This window comes from Poecilia mexicana, unplaced genomic scaffold (genome assembly GCF_051168715.1).
Source record: "Poecilia mexicana isolate PSO_F unplaced genomic scaffold, ASM5116871v1 scaffold_9, whole genome shotgun sequence".
Classification (NCBI taxonomy): Eukaryota; Metazoa; Chordata; class Actinopteri; order Cyprinodontiformes; family Poeciliidae; genus Poecilia; species Poecilia mexicana.
In genome coordinates, this window is record NW_028263378.1 from 19070478 (window position 1) to 19091345 (window position 20868).

General features: G+C 41.5%; 1 protein-coding gene across 8 annotated transcripts in view; it reads right to left on the reverse strand.

Annotated features, from left to right (window-relative positions):
* mef2cb (myocyte enhancer factor 2cb) overlaps positions 1-20868 on the reverse strand; it is an 84560-nt gene that overhangs the window by 47586 nt on the left and 16106 nt on the right. The gene's annotated exons all lie outside the window — the stretch shown is intronic.

The window sequence follows — 20868 nt, forward strand, 5'->3', positions numbered from 1 at the left end:
GCCAGCCATGTACTTTTACTACTCTATCTGCAGTCCATATCACATCTGCCGGCGAGGCAGATGTGAGCTACAGGATAAGTGGCAGACGTAAAAGCGGAGCCCGGGTCTCGCCACGTTCTGGCAAAACAAAGCCACAAGGAGAACACGAAAACATGCTCCCTTTCTCTGAAAGTCGCACTAGGATCGAACGCAGCTCCTGCTTGCACTTAATCCAGCTGGAGAAACTGCAAGTCAGTGACACCACTAGTGATTAATAGTAAAAAACTGTACTTTTGTGTGAACAGCTGAGGGTGTAGAAACCCTCACTCAGGTGGAGCGCTGCAGCTTTATGTGCAGGACTGCACCCACGAGGAAAAGAGAACCGCGCTCCAAAAACTTTGAACGGCTGTCCGTGTGCATGCGTGTGCATAGGTGTGCATGCACGCACACACACACACACACACACACACACACACACACACACACGTGTACGTGTGTGTGTGTGTGTGCACTCTTGTATGAGCCTGGCTAAGCCCGAGCTCCAGAGCATCTCTCTGGAGTGCTAAAGTAGGCCAACCCAATCTATCTCGGGGAGGAGCAGAAGAACTGTTGTTGTGTTTTCTTTTGACAGTAGAGGTGATAACGTCCCTCGTTATGCAAATGAGCATCCCATTATTTAAGCTCAGTGCAATGCAGGGGAGCTGTCAGCGCCGTCACATAAGAAAAAAAAAAATCTTCCATCTACCCTGCCTTTTTTTCTCTACTTTCCCCTTCTTCTCTCTTCTCTCCTTTCTGAACCACATTTCCGGCACCTGGCAGCACAAGCATCAGACATTGATGTGGAAGACGACACCACTTCACCAAAAGACATGTCAGTCTCAGTCTCTCTCTCTATCACTCTCTGTCTCTCTTTTCTCAAACACCCTTGCTCTTTTTCCTCACTCTCTCATATTCTCTCCTTTTGCATACTCCCATACATATATTCGAACATTGTAATGTGCTCTTCTTCCTTTTTTTTTTTTTTTTTTTACTCTTCCCTAACCCGAATCCATGTATTTATTGAGTAACATGCCCAAAGGAGTACAAGGAAGATCCAAACCCCTTAGATGTAGTGCAGGACACTGCTATGCACTTGACCTTTTGGTGCTTGTGAGTAGGACGTTGATAATGAAAGCTTGTAATGGAGACAACCAGCGATACTTTGGCTCTTAGTGACAGACCAAGGCCTTTGGCAACAGCACACAACTTTGTTCCATGTTCAACAGAAAATGAAGACGATAAAAGGACACTACGAAAACTCTAATAAACTAATATTTGCCATTTTGCATTTTTAAAGTTATTTTTTTTATAAATATTCATGTAATATAAAATTGTTTTATTTAATCGTGAATGTTTTTTGATAGGAAAAGAGGCAACCATCTATCAAAAGACAATAAACTATTCTCAAATGCGTCTGTTACGTTTATATTTTTATTTAAATTGGCACATCAAAAATTATTTATCTACTTCTCAGTAATCAGAGGAAAAACTATCAAACATTTCTTATACTTGCTGATCAGCTCTTTGAATGTTTCCACTGGGATTTAACTTTTTATCTTTGGTGATATGATTCATGTCCACTGAAAACCTTCCTTGCCATTATCATTTAAATACATATTTTCATTTTTTTTAACTATACCTAGTCAAAATAAATGAATGTATGCTTAAAACACAAAAGCAATTATTATTTACCTTCTGTTTTAAATAAGTCAGATCATGGCAATCATTTTTGCTTCTAAAGAAACACCATCACCATAATTGTTCTATATTTTACAGATCAGTCAACCAAAAACTGCCATTACATGAAAAACGAATACAATGTGGGACAATGGAGTCTAAAGAATAAAGAAATGATAGACAAAAAAAAAACTTTTAGAGATTTGGAATACACCCACCCATGGAAGTATTGAAATGCTGCGTTCGTCAGCTAACACAACGATCAGACTGAACCATTATAACAATAAAACGAAGATCCTAAATAATACTGTGGCAGCTCTAAAGAGGCTATCCAAAACATCTTAGCATTGCTCTGCGCAAACACACCCATCCATAGACAGGAAAACAAAGAGCTGCCCTCTGGTACTCAACAAAAAAGGATGTTGTCAGACAAACTAGGATTACAAGCCAGCACTAAGGCGCTTGGCACAAGACAGCCAGACAAGGATATCAATCAAGCCGGAGTACCTCAATCACAGGCTGACAGCATCATCCCCTCCCAAGTCTTTGTACTCAACATTACCCAGCCTGGGCATCACTCCAAACAAGGGAGGCATTACCTCCGTGATCCCTGCCTCCTGGCCTCCACCTCCTCCCTCTAGTTCCTCGTGCAGCTCGCTAAGCAGAGCTGAAACTCTCAATGTCAACACCCGCTGGGGCAACACCTTAGGCCTTACGTAACGTTAACACTAAGATTAAGCCTGTGTCCTGAACATTTAATCCCCGATTCTGGCTCTCGGCACCAACTAGCACTCCCCTGAGGTGAGGTTCTGCTGCCACTTAGCCCCGTATTGATGCCTCCTCGGCTCAGCCAGCTTCCCCTATGCCTTTTCATCTGTGCTTCGTCTACCTCCTCCTACACAACAGGGCAACTTGCCTCCCCCCTCCCCCCCACACCACCCCATCTCTCTTGCCACCAAACCCCCCACTTTTCCTCACACCCGCCCCCGTCCCATATGAGAGCCAGACAGCTTCTGGTTAAGAAGTGAGTGCCCACCTCCTCATCGGGCTCCTTTCCCTTTTTCTTCCCTTGTGGTGGATGGAGCATCATTTAACTTAACAGATTACCACTGACTCACTAAATCCAATTTAGCCTCATAACGCCAAGATAAAAAAAAAAAAAAACTAAAGGGAATTACAGCAAACAAGCAGTTCTTTTTGAACTTGCTCAAGAGGAACAACACTTTAGTCCCCAGCTAGATTGTTGTTGCAGGCCCCTGACACTGATACCTGACCAAAAGTGGGCCAATAAGATGAGAAAGTAACAAATGAAATATAAACCTAAATGGTCTAACACTTTAAGCCAATTTACTAATCCCAAAGTAGAGAAAAAGGGAACATGAAGAAGACACAAAAGAGACCGTGCACTATGTAGAGTCTAGTCTCTTTCACAACATACTTAAAGCCACAAATTAGACGTCTTGTCGTCACTGTAGCCTCTTTCACAAAACAGTTCTGTCATAAACCCATAAAGATAAGCCCCACTTTGAGCTGCCTCTGGCTGGTCCTATATGACAAATCAAGCCAGTGAATTTTTTTTGCATGTCAGATAAAATCAACCTGACATTCCAAGACCAAAGAGGAATAAAGTTTAACTCATCAAGGTCAAACATATCCCATTGTTCCAAGAAAACAAATGGGTGGTGTCTCCCACCTGCACTGAAGAAACCGAACTTTACGGATCTGTTTTGTTTTTGGTGCACCTCAATGCACCTCACAGTGTTTGTTAATGTCTAGAATTTATTTGCATTATTCACCAATCTGCTCTGGCCCTACCATTAAATATCCTGGTCAGGTTATAGCTATGTCACCGTTTGGAGCAAGGAAGCAGGTTCACCACTAAAGAGGTCAGCTGACTTTGGGTGGTGACTACCTGGCTTGGTGTCTGAGACATTATATTCAGAAAGCACACCAAGGGGATGAAATAGGTGTCTAAATCCATCCAAAACCATAAAATAATCCCAAACCTAGGCGGAGTGTTGCATTACACCAATATTTTATTTTATTTTGGGTTTTTTTTTGCCATTAACACACAGATAAATAGACAGATAAACAGACTTCTGTCAAGGGTTGAATCTTCAGTAGCAGTTTTGCTAAAAAGTAGAATAAAACATGAAACGTTATCACAAGCCACTTGTGCGACATCTCCCACTCTTTAGAATGGGAGACGTCTGACACAATTTATGTGCACCGCTCTATATCGATCCTGCTGAGATCCACTTCAGTCCTGGGTTATGGGCAGAGTTGTTGGTTTGATTTTTACAAACTCACTTATTTGTAAGATGTCAGTGATTTGATCAGTGATTTATGAACGGCCAAAGGCAGCAAGGCAGAGGGAGGTCCGGAGGCTTCCAACTAATGGTATTCCTCTATTAACACAAGCCAGAAGTAGACAATCGGAGGGAGGCCGGTGCAGCCAGTTGCTGAGGTCAGAGAGCGCAGTGGCATCAAGCAGACAGAAGGACAACAGTTGCTCCTCTGCTTGTTTAACATCTTTGTTCTTTGAGTTGGAGGGGTGACAATGAAAAGCTAGAAGAGTGGTGAGAGGAAAACATAGAAATTGAGTGAAGAAAGGAAAATGGAGAGAAGCATAAAGAGGGATCTTTTGAACAGGCACCATGTCTCTCCAGGGGGAGGGGAAGAGCTGTGCCCACGACCCTCCCATCTGTTAAGCAGACGGATGGAGAGATAGAGAGAGAGATGACTGGGGGAGGATAGGAGAGATAGAGAGAGAGCGGAGATTCAGCACGTAGATCTAATGAGCATTTTCTCTCTGTGTCTCAGAAGTGAAGCTGAGAGGACAATGAGAACATACATACTCAGAGCACCACAAGGCTTGATTCTAGGTCGCCTCTCTCCCAAGTGTTTAGTCACTAAAAACTAATATACAGCACATGGCGCTTTTTCACTATCTAATAGACGTGTGTAGACTGGTTTTTAATGTGGCTCCGTCATTTAGGACGTACAGTAAGAACGTCTCCTTTAAATTTTATGGACAGCGAGAAGAGAAAGAGGAACTCTTAGCTTGACTCATCCGGAAGACTAATTCATCATTTTGAAAGACAGCTGTTTTGTTTGTGAATGAGGAGAGTGGGCATGACAAGAAATGTTCAAGAGCCCCAGTTTCAAGAAAAAAAAAAAAAAAACAAAAACAAAAAAAAAAAGCTAAAGAGATAATCTCAGCATTTAGAGAATCACGAAGCAAAATGTTGAGAACGAAACCAGCGCTCTACACTTAGACATGCACTCTGTGCCCATTTCTGCTTAGGCTGCTGTTCTTAGACTCTAATTCCACATGTTATAGCAAATTGGGGAAGGTCATTTATCATGACAGAATTGGAGATGTTGTTCCAAGAAGCTACCTCTCTATGCCAGGTACATCTGCAACACATTTGGTTATGTAGTGCGGCGCACAAATCTGGTTCATGCGTCTAGAAAAAGAGAAATAAAGCACTTAACAGTGTTGCAAAATATTCACAGTGTTTGGCTGTGTTATGCACAGATTGCTGGTATGGTTTCAGTCAACGTACACCTCTCCAAATAATAACTAAAAATAATAATATATATAAATGTTCTGATGACAATAGAATAGATTGGCTAAAGTTCTTATCTGCTATAATTTAAGTTGCTCTAAAATTTGAAATTACACCTCTGACTGAAGATATGGGCAAATTAAGGAACATAACTATATCCTTGAAGTCATTTCCAAACTCCTAAAGGTCAATATACGTTGGCCCAGGCATCTTTCAGTTATTGAAGAGCATATATATAAATAGTGTTAAATATAAACTGGAGTTTCCGCAAAAATAAGCATTTCTGAGTAAGCTGGAGGTGTATGGGAGAGCCCCTTCCTTGAAATAAACTCCTTTTGTTATCTTAAGGAGGAGAATGAAAGAAAGTGTGGAACAGTTTCCCAATACGGCCTGACTTTCTGTAGATGCGCCGCACAACAGCCTTTACATTTTCGCATTTTAAACATTCGTGTTTGACACGCATTTTCCTCAAGAACCCTTTTTTATCGGTGGCACAGCTTTTTTTTAGAGTTTTGTTCTTTGTTTTTTCGTGTAAGAGCATACTTGTTTTGCTTTTCTTTTTTTTATTTATTTCTTTTTAGAAGCGTGGATGTGTTTGCAAGTGCATTGACGTGCTTATGCTTTCAAGCTGTTACACAGCAGGGCTTTATCTCCAGTAAGGTTGGATGGACATGTACTGTAACAGCACAAACGAGAGGAAGGGAAGAATCAGGCAGAGGAGCGAGTCAATGGTCGGGCCATATGAACAGAAAAACGTGTGCTGGGTCTCATTGTGTCTCTAATGTCATTACAGGCAGTGACTCCTCTATGTGGCACGCTATACTCCCCATCTGTCAGAGCGAGATAGGCAGGGTGACGAATGGCTATCACTGTTACTTCTCTCAACCTCCTCCACCCCCATCCCACTTCAGTGTCTGTATCTTTTTTGAAACACAAGGGGTGGGGGGGGGGGCAGAGTGACCTGAACCTGGGCGGTTGCCCAAACGTAGGTGGACATCTATGAATCTGAATCTCAGCAGATATTAGGGCTAATTTAACATGTTAGCAGCTAAAGAGATTAGCAACATGTACATCTGGGGATTAGAGCGTTTGTGGTGGATCATCTTATAATGTGTTCATTCTCTTCCTTTTTTTAACCAGTGTGTTTCTAGCACCACTTGAATTTCAGATGCTGCCGCTCGTGTGCATCTGTGTCTATGTGTGTGTGTATTTGAGGATATGTCTTCACCTGTCTCTCTCTATTAGATCACGGTTTAGTTGGATCATTAGTGAGACAGAGAAGGTTTCACATATATTCTATTTTCAATCTCCATGTGACAGAACTGAGACACCTGTCTATTGATAAGGAGAAAAGTGAGCCAATAGCCTATGGTTGGCACACGTTTCAAACATTCTGTCAAGGCCTCGTAAATGTGACTGACGTTATGGTAGGAAATTTACTGCTACAGGCAGCATCTCGAGCAACACTCAAATTCTCATTAATGCCTGATTGTCTTGTTTCTAAAGTCAACTTTAAATTTAGGTGGATTTTATCCTGATGTAGTTTTAGTAGCATAGCTTCCCTATTAGTTCTACGGTCTAATCACTCCTTTCCATGATCTTGGAGGACAGGACAGGAAACACACACACAAACAGCTCAGTGGAAGGATGTGACAGGCAGCCAAATACAATCAGAGGTGCTAAAGGTGTTTCCTTCCTTGAATTAGTCTGATCGCAAAATAGGGAATATCTCCAGTAGCAGAAAAAAGAAATAAACAAAAAGAAACGCACTTCCAGAATATGAAATACTTTAAGCTGTAAACATTTCTTATCAGGTGTGTGAGTTACATGATAGCTTTACTCAAACTCGATTCCAAATCATTCAAATTTTAACATTGTCTGAAGATATATTTTTATTATTATACCAAGAACAAGACAAGAACTACCAAGTTTGTCGGCCGAACCTCAATAATCCCTTTATCAAACTTCTGATTTTGTTTGAATTTTTCAGAGAATGGCTAAAATATATGTGCATGATCACAATAGCAAAATAATAATAAATATATTTAACTTCCAGCTAAGTATAGATAAAATGTAATTTACAACAAAACTCAAAATACAGTGAACAGTGCTAAACTGAATCATATTAACACTGTGAGAAATTACGCTACTTTTGTAGGTCTTACTGCCGTTATTTCATGAGTGTATCTGATAAAATAAAGACGTGTTTCTATGAAGATTAAAATTTCACAATGGCATACTTTTAAATTCTTAACATTTTTATACTAGTGAAAGACTATTTTAATAGAAAGTGTGGCTACACTTTCAAAACACAGCTTAATTTTAACATGTTAAGATATTCTGCAATTCACAGAGCATGTGCTAGTTTCAATTGTGGATCTTTGTAAGAGGTGATAAAAAACACAATTGAGACCAGAGGTGTGTTGTTCGTTTGGCCAGCTGTATGTTTCACTCAGCACCAGGAAAGGCAGGCCTTGGGCCGTCACAGCAGCAACACAGACAGGTAGCCATCCGTCAGAGCCAGTACAGAGACAGGTGAAAGCCATCTTTCCATAACCCGGCGCTGACTTCCCCAAGGACAAAATGACTTGACATAATGCGTCAAGCCCCCCCTCCTCGTTTGAAAGGAGGCCAAGAGCTGTGAAGCTGCAGCTGCCGGACCAAAGGCAAATCGAGCAGGAGGCCACACATGAAAGCAAGGAGAAGCCAAACAAACCGGGAAATGGAGAACTAGTAGCTATGCCAGTTCAAAAGGCATTCTGTCTCAACTGTCAGCAGCCGTCTGCTGCGACGGTGGCTCACAAGCAGGAGTGACAAACAAATAAGCGTAGATGACCGCAGCTACATTAATAGCCATGAGCCAAACTGGAACAAAATGGAAGTAAAGAAAAAGAAGAAGAGGTTAAAAGGAGGAAGCAAATGCAAGCCACAATGTGGAAAGGCCCAGGAAGGCGGGAATGAATCACCCTTTGGTATATTCAGTCTTTCCATTCCAGTTGCTTTGGAGGGGACAGCAGTTAGACAACACGTAGGGATACAGCAGAGATAAAAATGAAAATAATCTTAATATTTAACTAATGTGATTGGCGCTATTGAAATATCGAAGGGGTCTTGAATATGGAAGTGGTGCTGATTGTGGTAATGATCACATCTGATCTATAAACACAAATAGTTTCACCAAGTTTCACTTTTTCAACACCACAGCAGTTTCTGTCACTTCTTCCTCTCTGTCACTCCCTTTTTTTAATGTCACTTTACAGTCAGTAGGAACCACTCACTTACTTTAAATGTTAGCCTGAGCAGCACCATAGCACCCAGGTGTAACCCGGCTGCCGAAGGAACAGGAACAGAAAATGTACACCATTAGCTTCTATGCCAGAAAGATTTGGATGCAGTAGTGAGAAAATTTCCACTCCTCTAAAAAGAACAAAATCAGACCAATGCAGTGAAATTACAGCAAACTTTTCACTAATTTTACCCAGCCCCCAAAAGAACAGCCGGGAGTCATGTTGCTAAGAACACAAAGCGCTGACATATTCACCCAATTATGTACTCTGCCGAGTATGACAATGTCTCAGGATGTTACCAATGTTCTACGCTGATGGAGAGTGTGTGTATGCACATGTTTTTGTCTGAGGTTTAAAAATGAAGCCAAGGCCTCGTTGCTCATAGGCCGTTAGACACATCTCCAACAACTTCTGTTTATACAAAAATATTCTATAACCAAATACATTCTGACGCCATGTAAAGACATTTCTAAGAACATCTTGTTTATTAGTAAAAAAAATACATAAACAGAATTCTTAATATTAATTCTGACATCTTTTCTACATCACAATGATATACCTGAATCCAGAAAGAAGCTTCTCCAAGTAAAGTTTATATATTTATACTGCTGTGATACTTTCCATCTGATTTACTTTATTTGGTTAAAGCTGTTGTTCGTTTGTGACCTCTCTCAAGAACGACCTAGTGCTAAAAGTTCTTGATGATGACAAAATGTATCCAAGCAGCTGTCCACAGATTCGTTAAGTCAAATAGGAGTGTAAGAAGGTCACATGGGCCACACAGTATTAAAACTTCAGTATATTTCTTATCTAAGTGAACGCTGTCCACAAATTGCTACCCTGTTGACTTCCTCTGGTAAAGGAAGTCTGTGCTATTATTATGAACCGCAGATATGAAGTTGAGAGCTTTAAGCTTGACACCTGTATGTTTAAGATTCTTATTTTGAAAAAGTAAAGGAAGAATCCTTGAGTTACCCTGCTGTGTTAATGGAAATGAGTAATAAAAATGTTCGTCAGACTGGTTGACAACACTCCATTATGAAACATAAGCTTGCCTCCAGGATGATTTATAAGATATATAAGCAGTGTGAGAATACAACCACTGACTAACCATTAGCCACTAACAAAAGGGCTAGAGGGTTAACACACCTGGGGTGTTGCTTTGATTTTTTGTCATGCCTCTTTAAGAAATCCTTGAATGTCCTATGGTCACCATTCAGGGGCGTCTAAACGCTTTCACTCACCCAAAAGCTCTGGAGCTGGAGTCCAAAGCTCAGCCTCTGCCCCACAGTGTACCAACACCTTGCACCTCCACCACACAGCTCCTTCAGACTAGTGACCGCAGCAATTAGCAAACACCGGGTGGAACTGTGCAGCTGAATTTATCATGCAAACTACTTCTCAGTCCAATACTCCTAAGAGCGATTGTAAACAACATCATGGAGGAGCATTGTTGTGATGATGTCCTAAAAGGGAGCATCTGAAAGAGTGGGAGCTTCTTAAAGAGACAGAGGCCAATTTCAAGGCGTCAAATTATGAAGTAAAATGTCTTTTAAGTTGTTTGATATATGCAGCATTTTTATAACAACTGAAGGTAAAATCTAGAAAGTTTATGTTAAATCATTGTTTATGTATAAATATAATTACCTATGTACACATACATAAATATAATTGTTCATATAAATGTATATAATTGTTTTGTAACGCTTACTCAATTTAGATTATTCTGAACTTCTTTAAGATTATTAAAAATAGAACGTGTTATTTTTAAAAACCTTTTTTAAGAAAAACGTTTTAAGTGTTCTCCTTTAAAAGGGTCCTATTGTACTTATTTGTACTAGATGGCATAGGTCTACCTGCTATAAAATATGCTTATAACATTTTTTGCAGAAAATCATTCTCAGATAATGAGATTGCACTTGCTCGGTTCTGTGGAGCCTCCTAAACCATCAAGGATGCTGCAAGTGGTTTCTGAACAGTAAGTCATGTTCAATCTGCAGGTCTGCAATGAACAGTAGGGGTCGTTTTCTTCAGTCAAGGTCTGTTGAAAAATATCGCCAGGCACTATTGGTAGTTTTCAAAAGAGTTTCCTGTCATTTGTGCAAACTAAAATTTTCTTTGGCGTCATCTTTGATGTGGATGTTGTTGATCATTAGAAAGCAAAAACAAAAGTTCCTAATAGTTTGGAGTTTGCATTTGGCTACTCTGATATGTACATTATATAACCTCAAATTAAACAGTAAACCTACTTGAAAACAAACCAATATATTTTCCTGATGCCTAAACCAAACAAAACTTTATTCTTCTATTTGCAACTTTCTGTCCACCAAAGAACTTTTCAACCATTTATTCAAAAGCTACTTCTAAACAGCTGATTATCACTAAAATGTAACTGAGCAACAGTTTAGCTAAACATGATGTAACACATGCCTGCTTGCTTGGGGTTCAGCACCCCACCTCTTCACCCTGAACCGTATCACCATCAGACATCAGAGTTGAGACAATCCACTGATGATTTCATCACACCCCCACCCTTTACTCTTTTTTTTTCCTTGCCACAGTATTCTAATCACCCTAATTAAAAGCTTTGTTCATTTAGAAATCTCTGATGACAATTTGTTTCACTCTACCCTACAGCAGTAGTAGCAGTGAGGAGAGGAGAATTAAATTTGATCTTGTGACAGCAATTATTAAATGTTCCCTCCTGGCCTCAATTAGGGCCCCCAGGCTAATGCTAACATGGCTAACCCTCAAGCAACCACTTGCAGCCTTGTTCGCCGTCTCTCCACCACCGTCTTTTAGTGTACATGAGGAAGGAGTCTTTCTGGTTTTTGGTTTTGGGAGTATGGAATATCTTGTGGGCTGTTATCTGATTTGCATGCTTGCTAAAAGAAGAAGGGCATATTTCCTGTTTTTGGGTTGACTAGTTAAATATCAGCTAGTGTAGACTAGCAGATCTATGAGGAAGTTGTGGAATTTACTAATCTTTCTTGCTGGGCTGCATCAGCAAGTTTGGTTTCTACCGTGAATCTATGATGTAAATTGATTACTTCTGAAGTTATGACCATCTTAATGTAGCAGTGAAATCAAGTGATACCTCTTTCTGCCACTGGGACACCATTACAGCTTTGCCTGGAGCCGATCGGTCGCAGCCTTGCCGAGTTGAAAAGAGTGCCGCCACTCGGCTTTCAGTCTATGCACAGTGTGTGGGTAATTTGCAGAGAAGTAGAAGGTTGCACACTTCAACAAGGATGTCCTTCATAGATTCGACCTTCTGATTTTCCTTTTTTTCCCCTCCTCTGGTCCCTGTGCTCCACTAGGAAACCAAGTAACCTAGATCGCAGAGTAGGCAGAGAGGGGATTGTGAGGCAGAGGAAGAGCAAAGGAACCAGTTGGGAGGGTTTGTTTTTTTCAACAGCAAATGATTGAGCTGATTATTGTGAACATTGTTTCCCTGTTGACGATGAGCATCATTAAAAAGAAATTGGTCCACTGAAATTGTTTGTTTAAGAAATGCTGGTTTAATGCTTCCAGGCAATGTCCCCTCACCACAGACACACATGCACGCACACACACACACACTAACCAGCGTAAGCTCAAGATGTAAGGTGGGAGCATTATGTCTACAAATTGTGTTATTCTCAAGGGTTATTTCAGATCAATTTGGCCACAAACCCAAAATAAGGCAATAAAATAATTGCGTTAAAAATCTTTGCTGTAGATAATGTCAAACTGAGTCTGCTAAAAGAAAGCATGGTGCTTTTAGAGTGTTACAGTTCCCTGAGGAGAGTCAGTGGCGAACTGCATGAGGCGAAAGGTTGTGCATGCCGTGCGGAGGGCGTGTGGCGGCATACGGTACCTACAGATCAGCCTCTGTTTAGGGGAGTGGCCCCCACTAAGGCTCGAGCCAGGCCAGACCGAGTCCAAGCCTATCATTACTCATCGGCTGGGTGCCGCGCTCCTTTTTGGAGTGGTTATGGAGGGAGGGCACGGGGGGTGGGGGCGACTGGTGAACTGGTGAGGGTCTGGCAGCTCCACTGTACTCCACTCCCAGCGCCATCACAACCCGACCTCATCAAAGTGAGCGCTCGTAATTTGTCACAGAAAGCAGCCAATTAACATATGTTAGGGGAGGGAGGGAGGACAAGAAGAAGGGAGGAGAAGGAGGAGAGGGTGAGTGAAAAAAGATAGCGTGTGATTAAAGAGTCTGCACAGCTGCACAACATCAAGATGGCAAAGAGGTTTAAAAGAGACCTCAGACCCAGTAATCTGATAAAGCGCGCTGTTACTCACCCCCCCTCACCTCCCACCCTTTAGGAAAGAGAGAGTTGGGGAAGGAGAAAGGGGAAGATTGAAATAATAGAGACAAACAAATATTAAATTACTGCTTTGAATCTACAAGCTCTGGCAGAGTGCCTTTACTCTAAAGATGTGGCTACAATGAAGGCTGCTGTATCAACCCCCCCTCATGCCAAAGCTACTACTGTTTCACCACACTCTATTTTTAGCCCAACACTTACCATTTCTACAGGAATACGCCAACAACCTCTACTTTTTTTTTTGCTCTAAACTATAGTTTCATCTCAAAATGTAAACGTGTGGTTGCACCCCTGCATTTAAACTCCTTTCTCATGAAACAAAAGGTTTTTTTTCCCCTTTTTTTGTGTTTTTGCATTTATTTTTCTGTCACAACGTCGTAGACAAGTTCCTTACATTGTGACTTGTTTGTTTGCTTTCAAATCGTGTTCCTCATGGTTGGTTTTTAAAACGCGCGCACGCGCGCGTGTGTGTGTGTGTGTGTGCGTGCCTCTACGAGCGCGCAATCTTTTACGTGTCTGTTGCTGTTGTTGTTGTTGTAGGAACATCTTGTGAAGTGAGTCGTGTGATATTTTGCCTTGTTGTTGGATACGGTGGCAGGCTGAATGCATTAGCATCGCGCACCGATGCCATTCTGTGTTCTGTCGTCTCTCAGCCACCTCTGCCTTGTCTCTCTCTCTTTCTATCTCTCTCTCTCTCTCTCCCCCTGTCTCTACAGCGACTGATCACATGGACTGACAAGCGAGTTTTGGGTTTTTCGTATGCCCCACCATCCTTCGCTATGTGGTGGATCCGGCTTCTTGGGCGAAGAAATCGTTCACTGGCAGGGAGGGATCTTTCAACAAATTTGAGAGATTTCAAAATCTCACTCAAACACTAGCGTTGCGGGGAAATCCCCTTTGCTAAAAGACGACAAAATCTAAATTATAATCATGATTATTACAGAGGAAAAGCTCCTTTGGCTGATGAGCGCTGTATATAAATCATAACTGTTTCTTTTTTCCTCCTCTTTCTTTCTCTGGCACTCTTATCCTTGCCATCGAGCATCCATCATCATTTATTTATTTTTTCCTATTTGGGATAGGAAGGCCCAAAGTGGCGGAGCAAAGGAGGAATGGAATATCAGTGCACGGAGGGGGCAGCGGCAAGTTGCTGCAATGTTGAATTTTTCTTTTCTCATCTGCTTCACAATCTAGTGGTTCAGTGAAGGACCTGGGTGCCTCGATTCCACCCCCCCAGCTCCCGCCCTCGCCTCAACTCTCCACTCAAATCCCTCTGCTGCGAGCACAGCTGCACTGTTCACATAACCTCGCCTGCAACCCCCCTCCACCCCCGACACCCCCCACTCAATGATAGCAGAGCACGTCCCATCCACTAAGCAACACAGTTTTTCCCAGTTCATGTACGTATGCAAGAGCAACAGACAGAAGCAGAGGCTGGTGGGCACACAACATATCCCCCTTTCCTCCTTTTGGTTCTTTTCCCTCCTAATTTTTTTTTTCTCATATCATTCAATTCCTTCCCCTTCTCCTCACCCTAAGAAAAATTCCCCGGCCTTTTGACCCCCAGAAGGCCTGAGAACATCCATGAGCGCTCGCACACAGGAATACTTATACACACACCCCTTTAACTCAGTCCTCCAAATACAAACTGCCCATTTTTCTCCTTACCAAGTGACCTGCATCACAGCTGTCTGTGGGAATTTGTAAGGGTTGGTGTATTAGTGGACATCAGGGGTGTTGCTGAATATAAACCAAGTCCAAACTGAAATGTTTGTTTTGCTCCAAACATACAAATATAGTTTACGCATGGAAATCAATAGAAGAAAACAACCACCATTTTTCTGTTTTTTGTTTAAGTTTTACTTAGAAACAGCCTAAGTAAAAGAAAATGGATTTTTGATCTAAATTGCAGATCATAATTTTTTTTTTTTTTTTTTTTTTCCAAAACTGGATTACAAACAAAAATGGATTTTGTCTACCCTAAGTCTGAACCCAGTCTGGGCATGAATCTGCATGCAATATTTATGGCACATTTCAAAACTATACATGGGGCTACTGTGCATATGTTTATATCTCTTTTGCTGTCATTTTACTTTGAAAGAGTCTGACTTTCTTGTAATCATTTAAAGTAGAACTTTGAACACGTTGCTGAATTTTTATTTCTTTTGTTGGAAGTTGATTTTACCGGGGCTCAAAAGAATGATCATGTGTGAATTATTATTTAAAGTTGGTCCATGTCTGTACGCATCACAATTCACACCAGGTACATTTCTGGTTTACACAATGCATGTGTGCCCCATGCGTGTGCATGCCAATACGTGTGTGTTTGCACGCTTGAGTGTGTATGTGTGAAACGGAGAGTAGGGAGGTGAGCGGCACTGGGCTTCTGTTGCACCTACTGAGCATTATCCCAAATAAACAACTCATTACACGTGTACTTAACCGAGGGGGAACCGGCGAGCTGTGCAAGCTAATCCCCATTATCGTTCCCAGCGTTTCTCTTCCGATTAGGCTACAGGGAAGAGGAGACCCACAAGGCAGGTCGCTCAGTTTAAGAGGAAGCAAGAAGGAGATAGAAGAAAGAAAAGCACCTGAGTTAACTTCCCAAGAGTACCTCCTTCCCCTACCTCTCTTCCTTCTCCCTGTGCTATTTGCTTTTTTGCTCTTACTTGTTTTCGACCACCTCTTCAGAACTGGGTCATCGACAGTTTGTGGAGTAGCATTTTGAAGAACATGGGAAAGGGACAAAAAAAAACAAAAAAAACATGTTCTTGCTATGAGAATAATCTAAGGTTTCTTTAACAAGTAGCCTGGTTATCATATTAAGCTGTCAAAAAACACATTAAAAGGAGGAGGCACAATTCCCTGCACAGAGAAAATGGGGGGCTGGGGGTGGGGGGTAGCACTCTTCATTTCCAGTGTAAAGAGACAGTCCACCAAGGGCAGCATAGTGCTTTGCAAAGACTCGCTCTCTCTTTCTGGCCCACTCATAACATGATTATGAAGCCCCTATTATGAGGGCCAAGATGCAGAGTGTCAGTCATTTAGTTGGAGAATAATATCTTGGGCTAGGATGCAGAAAAGATGACACTCGTTTCTTTTTTTTTGTTAAAAAAAGAGCTGCAGAGGGTGATAATGTGGCTTCAACAATTAGATGGCATGGTCGAGAAGTGGTGCTCTTTGAAGAATAACGGGATTAACCAAGAAGACTGCCATTTGCCCGCATAATAAAGACAGAAAAGTCAGTTTGACTAAGAATAATCCCTTTAAAAAATAAATGTTAGATAGTAAAGAATAGAGAGTAACGTGTTTTATGGCCGTTCTACTCCAATAGCATAAAATGGCTTTTTGTTGTTTCCTTGTACCCCCATTTAGCTGATTGTATGAAATTTTAATATCTTAAAATCAGGTAAGACACTATTGAGGAAAATTAACCGACTGGTATTTCATAGAAGACTGTTTAGTTTAATGTTTTCTCAGGTGAAAAACATCCTTCTTACTATGGTAAAGCTGTTATAGGAGTTTACTGGCTGTATCAATCCAGCCTTACCATGCCAGTTCCACACCAGTATGAGACCTGGAAAACCACAGTCTCTTCTGGAAGTATGGTTAATAGCTGTGAATATAACATATAGCAACTTTAGTTGTTTTGAGTTGAAAAAACAAAAACGTAATTAAAATGGGGTTCCATCTGGCTAGTTGTTAGCATGCTACAGCGCTGAGCTTTTTTTTTTTTCCCTTTTTCTTCAAGTTTACAGCAACATGGGCTTTTTCTAATTTACAAAACCTACCTTCAATTTTCTAAACTTTATAGTTTAGAATATTTAGTTTAGAAGTTTTTAGTTTCTATGTTATATCAGAGCGCTAACTAAGGCTTTTCAGGCCTAACTTCAAGTCCTTCAATGTTTTTCGGTACTTTCTCACACTCCCAATCGGCATGCCATCCTGTTTGCTTGGCCCCTGAGAGGAGATGGGATGGGGTGGGGTTGGAGGGGACTGCTCAAAGTGGGCCGGCAGTGGATGGATGTGACGTGGGGGAACTGGGTCTCGACTGGAAGGGGAGGCTGGAGCCACGACAGGTATCCCCCCGCACTTCCTCGGCTATTTATAAAACCGTGAGTCCAGCGCCTGGCCAAAAATAAAGACAGAGGCCATTTTTATCAGCAACGATGACAGAGGGGACAAATAAAGACTCCCTTTATGCTTTCCGAACACAAACACACAGGAAGCTGAAAAATACCCATGCATGTAAACAGCTGAAAGCGAAAAAGTCCTCACAAGACAATGAAACCATCTATGTTGTCCTATTCAGCAAACGTGCACACGCAAACACACACACACACACACACACACACACACACACACAAACATAGGGGAGAAAAGTCAATACCAAGGCTGAACTATTTTAGTAGCAGGACTGTTTAGGAAGTGTGGGCCAGGTGCCAGTATTCTCCTCAGGATCGTCTGGCCTGTCACTGCAAATGGCGCTCTTACACGAATTCATCTCTTTCCTTCTCCCTCACCCTGTCCTCACCCTTTTTCAGTCAATCCCCTGCTCCATTGTCACTACTCTGTGCATATCTCTCTCCGCCAAATAAACAAGGCTGTTTGTTTTTCCACCAGGTCCAACCGCAGTGCCAGGTGAAAGCATCTGCTGGCAGGATAAAGAAAGTGGCTGTTGTGAGACCACAAGCGCCCCCCACCACCTACCGACCCACCCTGCTCTGGCCCGGCAAACCTTGAAGCAAAGCACTCGGACTGGAGTTTCAAACAAAGTGCCCCCCTCATTTATTATACATGCAACTGCACTGAAAATCTCCTTCTCCAACGCCATCTCCTCTCCTCTCTCTTTCAGTTTCTCTCTCTCCATCTTCTTCACTCTCTTCTCGCCTCGTCCCTCTTCGTTTTCTATCTTTTTTCTTTCTTTTTTTTTTTTTTTTTTTTCCCAGACAGAGCATCTATAAAGTATGAATAAAATTAATGACATCACGAGCTGCACTTTGGAAGAGCCACTGTAAGGAAAAAGCCATACATCAAGGGGCAGAGGGAGTCAGGCAAAAAAAAAAAAGAAGAAAAAAGAAAGTTTTTAGAAAAAGGAAGAAGAAAAAAGAAACAGGAGTGGGCGGTAGGCGTCGCTTAGCTCTTCCCCACCCTCAGGGTACTTCCACATCGCTGTATGCTGTTGTGCTTATAAAGTTTGAATTCTAATATGCTTTTGTTCATCTTTTAATTCTCTTTTTTTATATATATATATTTCATCTTGCTCACTTCTTTTCCTACATTTCTTTGCCTTTTTTCCCTGCTAGCTCAGTGATGTATGTAGTCTCGACGGGTCTGTGCTGCACATCATTACATAGGCTGGCCTTTGGTTGGGAATGTCACAGATGACAGTGGAAAGGAACAGTTCTGTGGACTTTGGCCGTACACCGTCTGGTTAAGCTGTGTGCTCTGAAAAAAAGTGGGAACTCTGTGTGTGAGCTGTTGAATATTGTTTTTTCTTTCTCCCAATGAGCCTCCCCCCCCTAACTCCCCCTGCCACCAGGGAAAGTGTTAAGAGATTTATAAGAGAGTTCCCTTGGATCAGAATCGTAAATTTCCTGATATGATTTCCCAAGTATCTAAAAGAGAAAGGAACGTGATTAATATTCTGTCCTGGCGCACGGAGAAACATACGTGCAAACCTGTGCCGATGGCCGAAATTTTGGTGGTGCATTGTTTGATGACAAGAGGGCAGATTCACACCAAAGAATGACTTAGTAAATTTCCTGTGAATTCAGTGTGCACACAAGAGCTGCTAAAAATACTCTGTATTGCAACTCAAAGCTCTCAAGCAGCATGGGGAGAAGTGGTGGCAGAAGCAGCAGCAGCAGTAGCAGTGCCGCGGATTGTGGCAGCCGACCGAGCGTGGGCTTCAGATGGATGTGAGCGTATGTGAGGCCGCGACACAGAGCTACCTCTGTGCGTCTCGCCGGACTCTCGCAGAATGACTCGGCTATGTTGCAGTTGTGACAAAGATAAATTACAGTCGTTGGAAGACGTCTCTGTTTTTTTTTGTTTTTTTTTCCACCCTCCTTACTTTCTCTCTCTCTCTGTCTTTCCAGCTCTTTTAATTTTGTTGGTACTGGCTCTATTCCAAATGTGTCCCACACCAAAAGAGGTAAAAATATCTTAGGTGTACAAGTTTGGCCCTTTAATACTTAAAGGTCAGGTACAGTTCTTTGAAATACGATATACTTTCTTTCTCTTCACCCCCATATTAATTAACCCCCTGGAAATTCTCTCAACTTATTCTCAAAAAAATCTGTGTGGTCAAAGAAATAACACTTAGTTGCACTGATTAAGTCTTTAGTTCTACTTACTCAATTAGCAGCAATTAGATGGATTAGGATTGAAATCAGCCAATTTTCCCCTGATTGGCCCGAGGCATGAACCTGATTATTAGTATTGTGGTATACTGAAGATTTGAAAGAAACTGGTTTCAAATCACAAACTTTTCCATTACACAAATTCTGCCTGGTGAAGTCCACTCAATCAGACCCAAAAGACCTTTCTTTCTTCAATGACTAACGCGGCTCTGCTCCTCCATAACCTGCTACTTTGCACCGTTGGTTAGCCGGCTGAAAGACGACTTCTATGCTTTTCCTTTGCTTTCAAATTTTTGGGGGGCATTAAATATTTAATATATGGTATGGAAACTAGTGCCACCCATCACTGCTACGAAGATATAATTTTAGCAAAAGTTTATCTTCTTTCTTTAAAATATTCTATCTATTATGCTTCTTTTAAATCTATTAATTAACTAGGGTATTATTAGATGAGTTTAGCTTGCCATAAGAATTTAATATCGGACCATAACTAAACGGCTGCAAACAAAAGACCTGAAGGGCAGGTAAAGAGAAATTGTTTTTTTTTCTACCATATGAACCAACCGCATGTACTTTTATGCATTTTTGCTTAGGAAAAACGAGATAAAGATTAGTTATTTATTCATGATCGGTTGAACTCAAAACTACTATAGCAACAGAAAAAAAACAAAAAAAAAAACATCCTGCTGCACATTTTATTTTCTTTAATTGTGATCCTTAAAAAACTGGAATTAAAACCAATAAATCGATTAAGGACAAAAAATATCTTATCGGTGAAATCGGTAAAATTGTTCCCAACAGAAAACTGCAGGATTTTCATGCTCAAGAACCATATGAACTAACTTATAAACAGTTTTGTTCTTATTTACATTTGACTTTATCATTTGAGTATTGATATCGAGGCTTTCAGTAAGATGTGTTTAAACAAAGAAACCCTACATCTCCTCTACTCTAAATATTTCTCTATAACTTATCATTCACTCCCACTATTTTTGATTTTTTTTTTTTTTTTTTTACCTCCCAAGATTCTCACTGTCCAAATATTTCAGGGAGCTGGCCTCAAGTATGGTGAGGTGTCTCGAGCGTCTCGTTAGGTGGGCTGCAGCTGACGATATGATTGTGTGGTCAGCACTGCCGAGCGCAGACCACCCAGCAGGCAGCTGCTTTAATAATGACCAACAGTGCAGGCAGGAAACAGGAAACAGGATGAAGAAGGCAGGACATCCTGTTCATCTAGATCGGGGTGCTAAGGATGACATCACGAAGGCATCGCTCTTTCACGACGTGCACCTGAGCGGAGGCCGAAGGTTTTGTTGCTCAACTCCTAACTAACCTCAAACGCGTCTGTTTGTGTCTGTTTTCATCAGCATCAGTCTTCTCAGTCTGCCTTATCAGCCCCTCGCACTGACACTGTTTTCCAGACTGCTCCATCATCCCAGACATCAAATCATTTTCTCTTCAGCGTGAGAAGAAAGGGGAGAAAGAAAAAACAACAACACGCTTTTTGATTTGAATATACACCAACAACAACCTCGCAAAACTAAGACAAAAAAAAAAAAAAAGGGCACAAACATTCTGATGCATAAACACGCGGAGACAAGACGCAAAGTCTAACACGCGCTTGCGCAGA